General features: G+C 38.2%; 1 long non-coding RNA gene across 1 annotated transcript; it reads left to right on the top strand.

Annotated features, from left to right (window-relative positions):
* The first annotated feature begins 4,414 nt into the window (after positions 1–4,414).
* Positions 4,415–8,506, top strand: LOC108717553. The gene is made up of 3 exons (XR_001935857.2): positions 4,415–4,626; positions 6,912–7,031; positions 7,238–8,506. It is a non-coding gene; the product is annotated as an uncharacterized LOC108717553 (long non-coding RNA).
* The last annotated feature ends 7,248 nt before the right edge of the window (positions 8,507–15,754 follow it).

Raw genomic sequence — 15,754 nt, forward strand, 5'->3', positions numbered from 1 at the left:
ATTCAATCACTAACTGGACGCTTCGTTCGCGCGCTTCCTATACTTCCGGGTATGTGACGCCACTTCCGCCTACGTCACTTCCGCCGATGAATCATCTGACTTGGTGACGTGGCGCTATATTCTCATTGATACTGCGCATATTCAAACAGGAAGCCTGCGTATCTGTTTACCTCGTTGCTAAGCAACTACTGCTACATGTAACGCTATTGTTTACATCATCCCAAACAGATACCATAATACAGCGATCCAGAGGGTTAACAGACCAGGACAAAATCATTCAATATACTTTATAAAAACATAGTTCATATGGCTTGAAAGTGCTATAGTGCAATATTAAAGTGCGGGCAGTGTTCAATTAATATCATATTAAAAAATCATGTGACCAACATTAAAAAACATGCACTTAAAGTCATGTGACATATCCTGTCATTTCTTATCCCATAACACATCTGATGACCATATCCATAAGTGGAGTTTTAAATGAAAATAGTGTACAGTTAATCATATGTTATAATTCATTGGCCAATCATATGTATATATTAAAGTGACTACGTGCTCTAAATCATGTGTCATATCATATCGAATCCTACCCCATAATTCATACGATGGCCCTATTCATGAACATCTTAGTAAATGCAAAAATACATTAATAATCATAAATATCTACATCAAACATATATACAAATGTGATATATTTAAAGTGACAGTGCCCATAATACTCATATTGTGAAATCTTCATGCCATATTTGCGAAAGTTACCATCTGTACATGAAGAAATTAATTTCAAAGAATAATTTCCATCAATATTGTCCCATAGGATCTGTAAAAATAGTGACATAAAGAAAAGATTAAAAACTTAACTAAAAACATCAGACAAAAAACAACATATACTCATTTCACCACAGGCTGAGGTCATTTAACCCTAAAAAGGAAATCTTTGAGAGAAATAATTCCCGAAAAAAGTCTCTATTGTCTCTTTTCATTCACAAAGGAGATTATTGTGTGCGATTAGTATCAAAAGAACAAGGACAACTCCCTGTCCTCATTAAGACCAATATAGCATTTTTGACCTATATGGGATGGAAAGAAACGCCAACGACTTAGTTAAAACTAAAAAGGGGATGCAACTCTCACACTTCAACAGATACATGGGTTATATCACGGGTGGCTCTGGGTTGATTGGGTATTGGCATTACAATATTACTGACCCATATGCGAGGGGAAGAAACACAGACACCTTAGTTTAAACAGACAGGGGCTGTAACTCTCACGTTTGAATATTCTCACACTCATTAGTGCACAAACCCCTGGGGGAAGTGTGGGTGATCATAATATGCTATGTCTGCATTATACTAACGTACATGGTTATTGTAGTTAATGCCGGTGAGGATGCTTCTCATATAATCCAATCAATATCGATTATGATTAATTTATAAGCATCCGCGTTATACTGCAAGATTAAGCTAATAATGTGCTCCTACCAGGGCTGGATTTACATAGTGGGCGCCCCTAGGCCCACTGCCGTTCGTTGCCCCTGTCCCTACCATTTATTCATGCAAATTTTTATCATCTGGACTGGAGCAATGGGGTTTGGTGCACGGAAATTTAAAAAAATGATTGTATCTCCAGCGCATCCCCAGTGATATTGAATCAATGTGGGTGTGGTTGGGCAGCATGCCGCCCCCCTAAAATCCTGCCACCCTAGGCCCGGGCCTAGGTGGCCTTTCCACAAATTTTTGTTCTCACCTTGGCTTATTTTAACATACACCAATAAAGTTTAAGTTTTATCTTTTGTTCTTGGGAATTATGGAATGCTAAATGGGGTGGTGCAACTTTGTGGGTCATTCTTTCCTTTCAGTATTACATTCATGACACAAAGGACTGATGCCATTGCTAGCCTTGGGAGAGCCAAAGATGGACTCTGGCAGATTCTCATTCAGGAATTCAGCTGCCATCTCTGCTGCCAGTTCTATTTCATTCTCTCCTGCTGTCTCTACCATTTTCTCTACCATCTGTGGTTTGCTTTGGGCTTTTGTAGCATCGGTATAAGCATTATGATCATTTTTAATAATGATAAGTTACTTTCTGGATGAATGACAAACTTGTGTGGAGTATACTGAAATGGAAAAGTCACCTGGTTAATCATTGCTCCCAATTTCTCTAGTGCCAAGATCCCCAGTGTGTTTGTAGAAATAGCAACAGTTCCTTCAGGACACTGTTCAGAGCAAAGCTAGAGGCATACCAGGGTCTCATAGGAAAGTGGGGTGAGGTGGAAGCATGACTGAAAAAAGTAGCTCAACCAGGAGCAACATGACATTACATAGTAACATAGCAAGTAAGGTTGAAAAAAGACACACGTCCATCAAGTTCAACCTTTTTTTTTCTTTTATTAATCTGCCTAACTGCCAGTTGATCCAGAGGAAGGCAAAAAACCCATCTGAAGCCTCTCCAATTTGCCTCAGAGGGGAAAAAATTCCTTCCTGACTCCAAAATGGCAATCGGACTAGTCCCTGGATCAACTTGTACGATGAGCTATCTTCCATAACCATGTATTCTTTCTCTTGCTAAAAAGCTATCCAACCCCTTCTTAAAGCTATCTAATGTATCAGCCTGTACAACTGATTCAGGGAAAGAATGCCACATCTTCACAGCTCTCACTGTAAAAAAAACCCTTCCGAATATTTAGGCGGAACCTCTTTTCTTCTAATCGGAATGGGTGACCTTGTCTCAGCTGGAAAGACCTGCTTGTAAATAAAGCATTAGAGAGATTATTATATGATCCCCTTATATATTTATACATAGTTATCATATCACCCCTTAAGCGCCCCTTCTCCAGCATGAACATTTGGCCAGTCTTTCCTCATAGCTAAGATTTTCCATACCTTTTACCAGCTTAGTTGCCCTTCTCTGTACCATCTCTAATACAATAATGTCCTGATTGAGCGATGGAGACCAAAACTGTACACATATTCTAGAAGGGGCCTTACAAGTGCTCTATGCAGTAGTAGAATGACCCCCTCCTCCCGTGACTCTATGTCCCTTTTAATCCCTTATTTGCCCTTGATGCTGCGGACTGGCATTGCTTGCTACAGCCAAGTTTATCATGTACAAGGACTCCAAGGTCCTTTTCCGTAATGGATTTGCCACAATGGACATTGCTAGAACCACCTCCTGTCCCTGTAATAGAACTCTGAAGAGTTTGACAGGTCAAGACCAAAGATAAGATCAGAAAGATCACCAGTAACTGGGTCTGGTTCTAGGCAATACACCATTCTGAAGGCCTATGTTGAGGAAACCAATAGAGCCATGTTCTCCAAGCTCATCCTGTCATCTCTACAATACACAGAGCCTCTGGATGTGCGGGCAATGCCTGATTGATGAACGAACAACGGTGTTATCAACAAGCCCCCCCTAGCCGAGGATCGGGAGCGCTATTCTCCATGGGGTGCGTTAGGCTGACTTCTACATACCACATCAGCTGACATTTCTTTTCTTTCTGTGCACTTGTTTAACTGCCCAAAAGGATCCATCTGAACGTACACAGCTCTCCTCCAGGCAGAGCAATCACTACCTGACATTGATTTACAGCACATTTCATAATGATCTTTTTGCCTAGTGTTTTCCACTTATTTACTCTCTTGTCTGCCTGTGTCTGATGCCATCAGGATACATCTGAACCAAAGCTTCATCACCCAGTAGGGAGCAAGAGAGAGTTGGAGTAGTCCCAAGAAAACTAGAATCTTCTTCTACAATTTCATATAGTATAGCTGGGTCGTGTCTTTAATGCCATAAGAGAGTATAATACCAAATACCTCAACAGTCAGAAGTGTATGCACTTTACCAGTGTATGAGATCCACTCAGAAGAATATCAAACACAAAATTCTCCGTCTGGGACTGCTTTCCCAGAAATAAAGCGATACAGTATCTTGCATGTGATCCACACAGTGACCGTGGGTTTTAAACATCGGACAATACAAGGACGGTAGAAGAATTGGCCGGATAGTAGGCGACAATCATTCGAGAACTATTACGTTCTGTCATACCACAAATTGTCCAGAGGATTGTCTACACTGCTAACCATTCACATAAAAGGTACAGCCCAGTTGGATAATATATGGATACTAGCTGTCACATGATCACAATAAGACATAAAACTGCAGATTAGAGTTCATGATTCTTGTGTATTAGATATCCATAAAGATATAGAGAAAGGCTATTGCCAGTGCTGTGAAGTGAAACTGATAATGCTGCCATCATGTGGGCACCCCTAATTTGAATATGCAAATTAGGATTTGGTTCGGTATTCGGCCACATCTTTTATATATATATATATATATATCAGGCCCGGACTGGCCATCTGTGAGATCGGGCAATTGCCCGAAGGGCCACGCTCTTCCTAAAGTAAATGGGCTGCTGGGACCTTTCTGCTGTGCAAATAGGCTGCTGAAGGTGCCGATACATTTCAGCCCGCCCCTAGCCTCACTAACCAATAAAAAAGGAAAGCAGCTACCTGCGAGGGTCTGGAGGCTGACAGCGCATGTGTTCATCATGGAGCATAGAGCAGGAAGCAGTAGCAGAAGGCTGCCCGCATTTGGTGGAAGCAGCACTTGTTTCAAGACTGGCAGGTATAATCACGGAGGTTCAGAAGAGCTAAGTGCAGCAGCTGCCGTTCTTCTTAAACAATGTATCAAAACTCTACCAGACTGAACCTGCCGAGAAGAGGGGCGGGGCAGGCATAGGATTCAGGGGAGCACAAAACACAACTCTTGTGTTCTCTCTCACAAACTACATTATTAGGCAAGATGTTTCCTATGTTTATGCCAGTTTATTTAAGTTCCTGTTGTTGAGAGTCTTCATAGGACCAATAATGTATACTTACCATTACAGGTACTGTTTTTAAGTTCTCATATCTGACACACATTTCACAGTCTCCTTTTTTATCGATGGAAATTTTTAGTTCTTTCGACTTTGTCTGTAATCATGTTATAGCAGCGTCTGAGTGCCTGATGCACTTGATAGGCCACGTTTTAAAGAATGTTTACAATAATGTCTACTATTTATATAACCACCTATGCAGGGTGATGGTAGAGGCTTAAAGGGTTGTTCATCTTTAAATTAACTGTTAGCATGATGTAGAAAGTGATATTCTGAGACCAGTTGTAATTGGTTTTAATTTTTTATTTTGTGTTTTTTGTGTTATTTAGCTTTTTATTCAACAGCTCTCTGGTTTCAGTAATCTGGTTGCTATGGTCCAAATTACCCTAGCAACCACACACTGATTTGAATAAGAGACTGGAATATGAATAGAAGAGGCCTGAATAGAAAGATGAGTAATAAAAAGTAGCAATAACAATACATTTGTAGCCTTACAGAGCATTTGTTTTTAGATGGGGTCAGTGACCCCCATTTAAAAGCTGTAAAACAGTCAGAAGAAGGGAAATAATTCAAAAGCTATACAAAAGAAAAAATGAAGGTCAATTGAAAAGTTGCTTAGAATTAGCCGGTCTATAACATACTAACAGTTAACTTAAAGGTGAACCACCCCTTTAATGGTTCAAAGAATGCAGCAGGTAATTATCATACCAATACTCACAATGCTTTTATGTGGTTTCAAACTCTCTTGGTTTTTAGTGAACTTATGCTTTATGGTGACCTTGTTATATTCAGAGAAATTCCACTTATAGAAAAAACGTATCTGCCACAGAGCTTTACAAGATCCCATAACTGCATTCGAACTTGGGCTTGGATGCCATGGGTTACTTTTTTCTGAGCAAACCTTGTGCATTTTATTGAATATAGTGTTTTATGTATAACATTTGTTGCCATTTATACCTGTATATTCTGCTCACACGTGGGCTGCTTAGATTTTTTTGCCAGGGCTGGTTTTAACTCCCAGCCCGGCCCTGATATATATATATATATATATATATATATCAGTCTCCTGGGAGGGTTTTCTCTCTTCCTCTCTAGTCTTTTTGGAGCTTGGGAGCTAGGGTTGCCACCTTTTCTGGAAAAAAATACCGGCCTTCTTATATATTTATCTTTCTTCCATATTAATAACATTGGGATCAGCCATCATTCTTACCGGTCAGGTGGCAACCATGTTCTCTCCAACACAGGGGGAATCCCACTCTATCCCAGCTATTCAAAAAATCCTTCTCTCCACTCAAGGAGGTTCTCACATGGCCCCTCACCCTCCTCCACTCAAGGAGGTCTCTAGGCAGAAGCTCTTAATGCATACTCTCACACCTCCTTTTAACTACAACTTAATTAGCTAACTACCTCTATCTTAAGCAGCTGCAAAACACCTAATGGAACAAGGACTGGAAGCCCACCCTGCTCTCTTCCATTCACTCCAGGGACCCACAATCCAGTTTTTCCTAAGCCAGAACAGAATTAAACAGCATTACTTGCTGCAGGCACACAGACTTTTCCGTGGAGTTTTCATTTCACCAGCCTAATGCTGGTGAAATACACACAATATTGTGCCCTTTTTGCACACATATCTTACAATATATATATATTTATATATATATTTTTATATATATATATATTTTTATATATATATATATATATATATATATATATATATATATATATATATATATATATATATATATATATATATATATATATATATATATATATATATATATATATATATATATATATGAAACCGCAAAGTGTATACAGGAATTATAATGAATATTTGAGAAACGGGACATGGTTAGTAAGAGATGGGTTTTAACTTAACTGCAGGGCTTGATACTCACCTCCTTCCCAAGGTGGGTCTAGGGCAAGAGAGAGATGTCAGCAGGATGGGGATTGACCCAACTCCTCTTAGGGCAGGACAACAATGCGACACAATCCGACAATAGCATTAATTACCTTATTTCCGTCACATCCAAAGTGACGCCTGTGTTTTTGTGCAGTGTGGCGGAATCGTCCGTGGAGTCCTGCCCTTATTCTTGACATCAGAATGATGTGGCACCCAGAAAGATTTCCCCATCTGAAAAAAAAAGAACCTACGGTAATTATTAAAGGGGTGGTTCTTTTAGTGTGTTATAGAATGTCCTATTCCTAGCAACCTTGCAATAGGTCTTTATTATTTATTCTATCTAGTTTTTGAGTTATTTCCCTTCCTCTTCTACCTACTTCCATCTTTATTTTTCAATTGTTATTGTTGCTATGTATTACATAATTTACTATTTCATCCCTCTCCTATTCATATTCCAGTCTCTCATCCAAACCGGTGCCTGGTTGCTAGGGAAAATCAGATCCTAGTAACAGCTGCTGAAATACCAAACCTGAGAGCTGCTGAACAAAAAACGAAATAACTGAAAACAAAACTTTTTTACACTATACATATATCCTTTTACAATTACACAAATACAAATGTATATACATGATGGATTTTTAGACCTGCAGACTAATGTTCGTGGGATTATGTTCGTGGGATTATGCGCATGTATTTAAATGCTTGTCGGAATTCTTGTACCCCAACATCTACAGCAAACAAGCCACAGCATGGCATGTTTATTCTATACATTTAGAGATTTTTCTTAATACATTAAACAGCACATGGACAACAAAAACACACACACCCATAATAAGACCACTGTGTGTATGTCCTGCAAAAGTTATCCAATTTCATAGCACAGAGAATGGGAAAAGCCTAATTATTTTTTTCCAACAGCAAAGAAAGTATAAGGAGATAAACAGAGGGTTTTAGAATATCCCTTAAAGGGGTGGTTCACATTTGAAATAACTTTTAGTAGAGAGCAATGTTCTGAGACAATTTGCAATTGGTTTTCATTTTTTATTATTTGGAGTTTTGCATTATTTGGCTTTTTAATCGACATCTCTTCAATTGGCATTTTAAGCAATCTGGTTGCTAGGATGCAAATTCCCCTAGCAACCATGCATTGATTTGAATAAGACATTGAAATATGAATAGGAGAGGGGCTGAGAAAGAAAGACGAGGAATACCAAGTAGAAACAACAATACATTTGTAGCCTTACAGAACATTTGTTTTTTTTAAAGGGGTGTCAGCGACGCCCATTTGAAAGCTGCAAAGAGTCAGAAGAAAAAGGCAAATAACTATAAATCTATAAAAAAAAAAAAAATAATTAAAACAAATTGAAAAGTTGCTTAGCATTGCCCATTCTATAGCATACTAAAAGTGGCTTAAACATGACCACCCCTTGGACTTAATAGGAAGCCATAGAAATGCTCTTTTTAATGCTGAGCAGTCTTCCATTTTATTAATTCCATTATTCTGCTGTTAATATGAATAGGCCCATTAGAAGCAACCATTTGTCACTCTGCCGAAGCAGAATCACAGGCCATTTTGGATACGATGGAGGGGTCACTGTATTATTTTTAACTGTTTTTTTTCCAGCATTTTCATTTCATGTTTCAAGACCATGTTTCAGCAAAAATCTAATCAGCTGTTTCATATATTATTTCAGTCTGTGTGTTTGTGTATGTCAATAAAAAAGACACTAAGAAATAGTATGATCTTAATTGATGTGCCAACCCATTCTGGGTTAAACCTCCGCGAGAGGTTAATTTAACCATTTAACCACACACTGATCTGTTAAGATGTATGCAGTGTATGTATTAGGAGGCTTTCTAGCAAATAAGGGTAAATAGACTATCCGAAGGAATCATAAAGGTTCGCAACATTGATAGCAAATTCCGCGTAAAAGAGACCATTTATAATATATATATTTACAGAACTGTAGAATGTATGTTGGCATGAAGTGACTTGTCTATCATCAATATTTATAAACCATTGGTATGGGTTTATTCTATTGTAATGCATGAAGCAGTATATATAGAACTACATTGAACAAGTAAATCTGGGTTTTCATTGGGGCTAGTAGAGTAATGGCAAAATAATATGTTGAGTGATTTCAAACTTGAAGACCAATTGCAACAATTTCAACAGAATATCACTGTCTACTACAACTAAAAAGTAATTTACAGGTGAATTACCCTTTAAAGTAAAATCCCGAGAACTGGGACACCATCAGAACCCACAGGGCCCCGGGGGAAGTCCAGTCAGACAATATCCCACAGATACAGTTGTTACAACAAACAGTCAAATTGCCTTCCTATACACAGTATCCCATACATACAGTTCCTTTCATTATTCCATCTACCCTTACAAAACACATTATAACACAGTTAAAATACATATTCCTGAGACCATCTTACCTTCTTATACACGCTATCCCACAGTTACAGCCAGGCCCGGACTGGCAATCTGTGGGTTCTGGCAAATGCCAGAGGGGCTGCTGTATGGTTCAATAGAAAGTTACCATGTAGGGGGCTGTTTGGGCTGGTAGAGGGCTGTTTGGGCCTCTGTGTACTTGGAATGACAGGGCCTATTTAGACTCCCAGTCCAGGCCTGGTTACAGCAACAATCCCGGAGACCATCTTGCCTTAAAATACACACTAACCCACAGTTACAGCAACAATCCCTGAGACCATTGTGCTCTACTATTGATCTTGATCATCTTGCCTTACTAAACACTATGCCACAGTAACAGCAACAATCCCAGAGATCATCTTGCCCTACTATACACACTATCCCAAAGTAACAGCAACAATCCCAGAGACCATTTTGCCTTACTAAACCACAGTTACAGCAACAATCCCGAAGACCATCTTCCCTTACTATACACATTCTCCCACAGTAGCAGCAAAAATCCCACATACCATCTTGCCCTACTGGGTAAATAAATTTGCCCAGACACGAATTCGCGGCGAATTACCACATTTTGCAGCAAGCAAATGAATTCGCTGGCAAAAAATCTGCTGCATCAAAAAAAAAAATTTGCACGCGTCAAAATTGTAGCACGCATAAAAATTGTTCCGTGTCAAAATTATTCAGACGCCCATTGACTTTAATGAATTTGGACCAAATAGCTGCATGTATAAAAATATAGCTCGCTTCAAAATTGACACGCATCAAAATTACTTTGACGCCCATTGTGTTTCGCAAATTTTTCACCGTTTCACAAATTTTGCGGCACAGGTGCGCCAATCACTAATTAGGGACATTGTATAATTAATACTGTCTAATATTCGAAGGATTTTACTTTGAGGGTCGAATATCGAGGGTTAATTAACCCTCAATATTTGACCAATAGTAAATGTGCCCCTAATTATGTGTATTAGGGATAGTTTTGTATACAGAATGTATTTGGGACAAACGGCACCACATAATTTTATGGCCACACCCAATTACCATGTCAGTTTTGCAAGATTTGACAGGTTATGAAAGTTTGAACACATTTCTCTGAGTCATGTTTTATGTGTTATAACAATTTTACTAATAAAGGTGAAATTGACCTTTAAGATGTGAGTCACAATCGTCCGAAGAGACCTACTTATCTTAAATAGTTATATTTGCCTATCTTAAATTGTTACAAATGTATCTAAGTGCAGGTGCTTTTGCCTCTCTGCCAAAAAGTTCTTCTTTATTTAAGTTTCAGAAACTTTGTATATTTTTCTGGTGTCAGTGCAGGAGATCAAAGAGAAACTCTGGACTTTTTAATAAAAATCCGGGACTGCAGGCTGAGCTGTCAAAATCGGGAAAACCCACAGAAAACGGGACAGTTGGGAGGTATGTGTGTATATGTTGAACATAAAGATTTAGAAACAAAAACAACTTATAAAGGATACAAGTGGTAAGGAGGATTTTCATTTACATAATTGTAATATTGTTACTATAATGTCAAGCTGCACCCAGTGCTATATTTTGGTCCAGTGCCACAAAACTGTGTCCCGAAGTTGTGAAAACCTGATTTTTCTCTGTAAACAACTGTACGTTGTATTTGATCATAGCTAAGCTGCATAAATCCATATTGGTGGCAACATTTCTTTAATGTTTTTGTTTACATTTTATGGTAACAATTTTGGCTTGCACTACTGGTTAGGGATGCACGAAATCCACTTTTTTTTTTTTTTGAATACAGTCAAATTCAAATCTGAACCCTAATTTACATATGTAAAATAACACCAAGATGGGTAGGGGGGAAACACACAGAAAAACAATTTGACCTAAAGTCACATGATTTTAAGGTTTTAAGGTATTTAATGTATTCATTACTAATCAGCCTTATATTGTGAGTGTGTCCCTAAGCTCAGTAAGTGACAGCAGCACAGAGCATGTGCAGTGAATCAGCAGAAAAGAAGATGGGGAACTACTGGAGAAACTTCAGAGACACAGATCTTCACTGTTAAATGGCTGTGGTTGCCTTAGGCTGGTACAGAATCCCAAAACATAATGTACAACATTTCTAGCCTACTTCTTTAGTTATGCTTTAGTTCTCCTTTAAGGGTATATGTCCTTTATAGCTTTTGTAATAATCTTTATAAGTGAAAACCTTCTCCTCTGAATGGTACCGTGTTTTATGGGTTAGGTTTTTTTGTTTAGCTCTGCTGCAAAATTTTCTACAAATATTGTCCATAATTAATATTTGGGATTGCTGATGATTACTTATCGCTTAAGGTTTAAGGCCCTTGTTTGTGATACATTATCAACTCTTTACAAATCAAAAAGTGAATCAAATGCAATTGCTGTTGTCCTAGATTTGCATGGAATTGTGGGTAAAACTGCAATGTTGGTAAATAAAACATGGCGAATTGTGTGTTGAAAATTCTACTTTGCCCACTGTGAGCCCTACATCTGTTTTGTAATTCATCATACGGAATGTACAAAGCTTTAGCAATTATAAGCATAACCCAAAGCTGCATGAAGCATGGTACAATAGTATATTCTATGTAGCTGCACACAGAAGGGTTATTTCAGCAGTTATAGGTAACAGAAGGAGCCCTGGAGAAATGATGCAAACAGTATACATTATTAATTGCATTATTAACAGATTAATACATTATTAACAGACTAAGAGGAAACAGAGGACACGTAATTCTTTGCTTACCTCATGCTTTCAGGGCCTTTCCTACATTTGATTTATCATTTAACTCAGGGCCGGAACTTGGGGGTAAACAAAATGTTGGTGAAGTATGAAATGTTGGGGCCACACTGTGTCTGTAAAGACTTGATGGTTCTAATCTGTGCGCTGAAATACTGGGGCTCCTGTTAAATGAAATTCTGGGGACCAATGAAATGTTTAGCTGCCAGACTGTGCCTTGAAGCTGCTGGGGGACCACATTGTGTCATAAAATGATGTAGGTCGCAGTGTACCATACCTCCCAACATTTGAAAAATGCAAAGAGGGACTAAAAGATCTGCTGCATGTAGCGTGAGAATTTTTTTGACCATGACCATTTTATGTCCACACCCGCAATTACCATGTCCATTTTATAAAATTTGACAGGTTATGAAAGTTTTGAGTTTAAAATATTTTATTTTATTTTCACAATAAACCATAAAGATAATATGGCAACAAGTAGAATGCAGAAAAAGAAAATGTGCTGCAATTAGTACAATGACACAATATTCAAAATGTAGAACTTACAATGAAGAAATATATAAAATAAATTAACAAGAACTAACTAAAGCTAACTAAACCAGTGGATACAAAGACAATCATAAAATGAAAGAAAGGAAGAAAGGAAGAAAGAAAGAAAGAAAGTGTAAATTGTCCTCTGAAATGTCAAATACAAACCTGCAATCTAATTACAATTGAAGGAACTGAGATATTTGACTTCTAGTGCTGGAGTCACAGATCCTAAAGTAAGGAGACCATATAAGTCTAAAAGACTCTTAGAATTATTTCTTTTTGTTTTTACTTATAAAGCTTCCTGCCAACAAAGCTGGTTCATATAAGAAAAAATATATCTGATAATGAGGGGGTCTCCTTTTGTAGTCAAAAATTAAATAATGCCTTCCTGGAGGCTGCAAAAATAAATTTGTCAATATTTTATTCTCTTGGGACATAAAATCTATATTAGAAATTGAAGAAAGCCTATTTTTATCTAGATGCAACAATGCAAAACCTGGAGAAAATTGTATTTTAATTTTCAGACTTATGTTCAGAAAACTGGTGACTTCCCTCCAAAACATATTAATCTTTGTACAAGTCCATAGAAAAAGGGACACATTGGTCTCATCACACTTGGGACAATATGATACAGGACTAGAAGAGGTATTATTAGAAAACATTTTCCCATAGCCTAAGTGAACTAACTTATAAAATGTTGTATCCTCCAACTCTCTGCTAAAATCTATTTATTGAAATCATAAACAGACCACCAAGTCTGAAGGAGACACTTGACACTGTAGGAACTCAGTCCATTTATTGGAAACTTTAAGTAACGTGTGTGGGTCTGACCCGTAATCATTCCAACATTTTTTAGATAAAGAATTAATAGAAATCAAAGAAGGAATCTCCAAATACTCTCCCAATTCTTCAGCTAACCTGTGGTCAGACAAAAAGGGAATTTATATTATTATGTAACAAAGAAAGGCTGCATTGACAAGCTAGGTAATAATACCTATCAGATTCAGGAAGCCCATGCTCTTTCTCGAGTCTTGGCCAAGATTACAGAGTCCCATTGAGTGGATCTAATAAATCTTTTACTAAGACTAGTAATTTTCTTTTTTTTTTTAAGAGCTTACCTGGCATAAAAGGAGTTTGTGTATAACTATAGTTATGTCGAGAGAATAAATGTTTCCACACAAAAATAGTCTCGGAAAAGAGGATTCTTCTTGAAATCACTAGGAATATTACTCCATTTACTATGTAGAACAGATACAATATCAAAGTAAGGTTCTTGGAAAACTTCAATCTTAGGATTTGTAAATTTATTACCTTGAGAGATCCACTCAATGAGATATCTTGTGAGGGCTGATAGATTGAATATGAAAGTTTTGAACACATTTCGGGGAGTGTTATGTTGCTTATCTTAAATAATTACAATTGTATCTTTGCATAGCTTAAATTATAACACTTGTATCTAAATACAGGTGTGTTCTAGGCTCTCTGCCAAAAATCATCTTATTTAATTAAGTTCCAGAAACTTTGTATCTTTTTCTGGCCTGAGTGCAGGAGATCAAAGAGAAACTCGGGCTGGGCCTATAGGCTGATCTCAAATTCCTGCAGAAAATGGGACAGTTGGGAAGTATGCTGTGCCATGACGTTTCTGGGGCCACAGTGTGTCAAGAAATGCTGGGGCCAGACTGTAGAAATTGACATTTCTGAGCTACACATTGTATATATTAAATATACTAAAAAGAATAACTCAAGCCTTACTTACAGTCAAATTAAAATAATTGTTCCTTCACCCCTACAACTACAAGGTTAATGTATCATAGAAAAAACAGTAAGAAAAAAAGCAGTCTCAGCAGCAGGGCTTCATTCCTTGCAAGTGTGCATTTAATGTGCTATTCTACATTAATTTTTATGTAATTGCTTGTGGACAGATTGTGTCATGATATGTTGCTGCCATGCTATAGCATGAAACGCTGGGCCCACAATGTTTCTGTCATGAAATACTTGTGCCACACTTTCTTGAATTACTGGGGGGCCAGACCAGGGGCGTTGTGCCAATTAGGCAAGTTAAAATTTTGGCTGTTCAAGTGCAAAAGGACGCAATTGCCATGGATAAACGGGAAGTGCTTGGGGGTGAGGGGGGACAGTATTGCGGAAGGCGCTTCAGGTTTCTCCTGACCCTGAAACAGCACTGGGCCAGACAGCATCATGAAATGCTGGTGGCATCACACTGTTTTATAAAATGCTGGGGGTCAGAGTGTGACATAAAATGCTGGGAGAAAAAATGTGTCTGTTTTGAAATACTAGCGCCAAAATTGGGGCACATTTATGAACACTGAGCAAATTTGCAACTTTAACTTTCATTGTTCTACCTGCATCGGGCTAAAACATAAAAATATCAATGATCAGTTACTATGGGTTACCACCCAGGTGCAAATTTGCCCGGTGTTTATAAATTTATTGACATTAATAATGTATCTAGTATAGGTAAATTTAAAACAACTGGACTTGCTGAGTAATCAGTGAAGACGTTTCACTACTCATCCGAGCAGATTCTTCAGTTCAACTGACTGGTGTGGGAAATTCTCGTCATATAAACTCTTCCACTAATCCAATCACAATGGCACATTGTAACTCTTCAAAGAGGTGACATCTGAAGAAATTCACAGAGGTGTTGATTCTGTGTAGTTACTGTGATAGGATTATCCAATGTGTCATGCAACTCCTAGAAAGAGGTGTTACTTGTGAGAGTTGCATGAATGGATGTGTAAAGTGTTCTGAAACCGCCGGGGTATAGATGTTAGAACACCATTGCGTGTATCAGACAGGTGGTGTCGAAGGCCCCCCGCCTCTGTTCAGGGATGGTTTCTCAACCTTGACATGAATTGCCTCTTTCATGCCTCGTTCAAACCAGTGGTCTTCTTTATCCAATATTTGAACCTTGCTATCTTCAAAGGAGTGCCCCTTGTGTTTTAGGTGTAGAAAGACAGCTGAGTCTTGCCCTGTAGAGTGCCCTCCTATGCTGAGCCATTCGCTTGGTGAGCAGTTGTTTTCTCTCCCCAATGTATAGGTCTGTGCACTCCTCACTACACTGGACTCCGTATACCACATTGCTTTGTTTTTCTTTAGGGGTTGGATCCTTTGGGTGTACCAGTTTTTGTCTCAGTGTGTTGCTAGGTTTGAAAAACACAGGGACTTGGTGTTTGTTAAAAATCCTCCTGAGTTTCTCATACACTCCAGCTACATATGGGATGACTATGTTTCGCCTACTGTGTGTCTCCG

Source organism: Xenopus laevis, chromosome 5S (genome assembly GCF_017654675.1).
Source record: "Xenopus laevis strain J_2021 chromosome 5S, Xenopus_laevis_v10.1, whole genome shotgun sequence".
Classification (NCBI taxonomy): domain Eukaryota; kingdom Metazoa; phylum Chordata; class Amphibia; order Anura; family Pipidae; genus Xenopus; species Xenopus laevis.